We start from the raw sequence: 2889 nt of genomic DNA on the forward strand, positions 1-2889 counted from the left end.
TTCAATGTCAGTCTGAGTAACGCTAATTTCCCAACTTGTAATTCTTTAATGCTTCCAAGCAGTTGAGATCATTGTGACACTCGTGCTGAGCCTCGTTGAAGGGATCTATCTCCCATGTTTTGTCAATAGTTATGACGGCTATGGAAACTAGAATAGTTTATGGTTTTGTTGCTGGCTTACTATCTGAATAATCCACGAGATAATTGCTTGCCATGTTTATAGTTAGATTAATGTAGACAAAAACATAAAATAAAATTTTAGAGACAATAACTCAAATTATAATCGAATCGTGCTTGCATAGCCAATAGAGAAAACGCAGAGTCATTCACACGCATTCTAGTTGACTTGCTGTACGAGCGTCTCAGAGGCGATAGTTACGTTATCTTCATTCCAGGCTTCTGCTTGGAAATACACCAGCAAGGTTGTTTTATGTATATACAAATATCTAGTTTTCATGTACAGCTAAAAACTAAGTGCCTAAAACTAGCATGCCACTGGTACTATTTCTGAATATTGTTGTGCTCAACTAAGCTTTAGTCAAAGTGGATGTTGAGGGTGCTTGTGTTAGGTCAAGGATCATGCATACGCAAGCAGCTCTGTCTATTGTGATTTTCCTTATAATACTGTATTGGGTATCTGGTGTGGATACCATATTGAAAAAAAAAGTTTTTTCATTTTTGTGTGTGAGCCAAATGTTGGCTTATGGTTCAGAAATTACCAATTGATATTTACAAAAATTCCACAAATATTTTAGTTAATTTTGTATAGAATTTGTAACAGCCTGACTGCAAATTGTCATAAGTACTGAACTGATACATGCAAGCACCAATTACTTGCCTCTTGTCAACTTGTGTATGATATTTTTAATTAAAACCAATAGAATCGAGAGTTGTTCCAAAAGCACAGAACCTCAACCACATACACTGGAAGGCACCGTGGTGGAAGGGCTGCATCGTTGTTTGGAGTCTACATAATACCACTCTAGTTTATTGGCCATAAATGTTGGAGTATTACACCCACACATCTGAAAATAAACAAATTCACAATGTTTCTGTCCATCCTGGACCATTATCAAGTAGTGGAAAACCTATTTCTATATTTTTCCCTTACTCCCTTCTTCAAACCTCTTCCTATATTACTTGCCTCTTGAATTTATCTTGAGATGATTTCGGGGCTTTTAGTGTTCCCGCGGCTCGGTCCTCGACCAGGCCTCTACCCCCCAGGAAGCAGCCCGTGACAGCTGACTAACACCCAGGTACCTATTTTACTGCTAGGTAACAGGGGCATAGGGTGAAAGAAACTCTGCCCGTTGTTTCTTGCCGGCACCTGGGATCAAACCCAGGATCACAAGTCCAGCGTGCTGTCCGCTCAGCCGACCAGCTCCCACACGAAGAGTACCTCACTCTTATTCTGCAACCTTCTCACCTATTGTCTTGCTCTTACCTTATAAACCAACTTTCTCTACCACTTTTTCCATTAATGACCTAATAATGGTCCAAAATGGACTGAAACGTCAATTTTTTATTTTCAAATGTGTGGGTTGGGCGCCTAATTTTCAGCCACGTTATTGTGACTTATTATCCGCATTTGAGTATTACATCTGGTGGTTTATGTAGAGCTGGTCTCTTGCATTGAAACCCACAGTGCTACACGCCTCAATTTCTCTTCCCTCTTAATAATGCCACTTTAGTGCAAAATTCAATTACCAAATAATAGTTCAATAAATGTTAATGCCAAGGCTATTAGTAATAATACATATGAAAGATAGGTGGTAGGTACAGTAGTCTTAGTATTTGCCTAGTTATACTTGTTGAGGGGGGAGAGTGTCAACTTCAGTTCTCCACTTTCATATTAACATCTCGGAACCAAAATCTATTAGCTGAACACAAGTGCATTTTGTTGATATATGCTTTGGTTTCATTTGACTCGCCTCCCTGTAAATCTAGTTCAATTTAAAAGTGTTTCTTTTATTTTCATACTAATTTCTCCCCAAGTTACAACTCTGGTACTTTAACTTGAAGCATTAAATTTTAGATTTTTGTTGTAAGCATTTATAGAGACCACTGATACTAAGGTGTTGAGATGGCTACTAGAGTAGGCAGGCAACAAAAAAATAAACAAAAAAATTATAAATAGGAAGATTATGTATTACTGTTTCCATAGTGGTGGAAAAGGTAAGATAATTGAGCAGGAAAAAAAAAAGGATATGCATATTTTCACAAGTCCATAGCACAGTAATTAAATTTCAGTTCGTGAAACTCAAGAAAATAGTCAAAATTTCAGGGATCCATTACAAATGTGCTGTAGAAACTACAGTTACTGTACTCAATACTGGAATATTTCATGGTAATGAGTATTTTGAGAAGTATATACACAGTACAGCGGTACCTTGGTTTATGAATTTAATCTGTTCCCAGAGGCGGCTCGTAAACCAAAAATTTGCAACCAAACAAATTTTCCCCAAAAGAAGTACTGTAATGTCTATTTAATTAATCTATTCCACACTCCCAAAAATATTAACTTCAAAATACATTTCATACATAATACACGCACATAGTTTGTACTATAGTATGTACAAGTGATACCTGTATTGATGACTTGTTGGCATATGGAAGACAGTGAGGAGGAGAGGTTAGTGTTTGGAAGGGGAGTCCCCTTCCATTATAAAATCAGGCAGTGATGACTTCTCTGGGGGTACTATCTCTCTCCTACATTTTGCCTACATACCACTAGGACCTGGTTGTGGCTCACTGCTTGTTTTTCTCACTAAAAACAGAGACTTGTTTTCCCTACATTTTTAACATTTGTCTGTAGTGAGGCATCACAGTGTCATTAAAAAGGTTAAGACAACGGCCTATTGCAGCTTGATTTGGGAGAATTGTTTCAATA

At 37.5% G+C, this 2889-nt stretch overlaps 1 protein-coding gene across 3 annotated transcripts in view; it reads left to right on the forward strand.

Moving 5' to 3' along the window:
- Positions 1 to 1305, forward strand: part of Oatp30B (Organic anion transporting polypeptide 30B) — a 154552-nt gene extending 153247 nt beyond the window's left edge. For all 3 annotated transcript variants that reach the window (XR_011228087.1, XR_011228088.1, XM_069322736.1), the window contains one exon: positions 1 to 1305. This exon is cut by the window's left edge and continues 431 nt beyond it. The gene's annotated coding sequence lies outside the window, so the exon portion shown is untranslated.
- Positions 1306 to 2889: the final 1584 nt, after the last annotated feature.

The sequence above is a fragment of the Procambarus clarkii genome, chromosome 11, assembly GCF_040958095.1.
Source record: "Procambarus clarkii isolate CNS0578487 chromosome 11, FALCON_Pclarkii_2.0, whole genome shotgun sequence".
In the NCBI taxonomy this organism is placed as follows: Eukaryota; Metazoa; Arthropoda; class Malacostraca; order Decapoda; family Cambaridae; genus Procambarus; species Procambarus clarkii.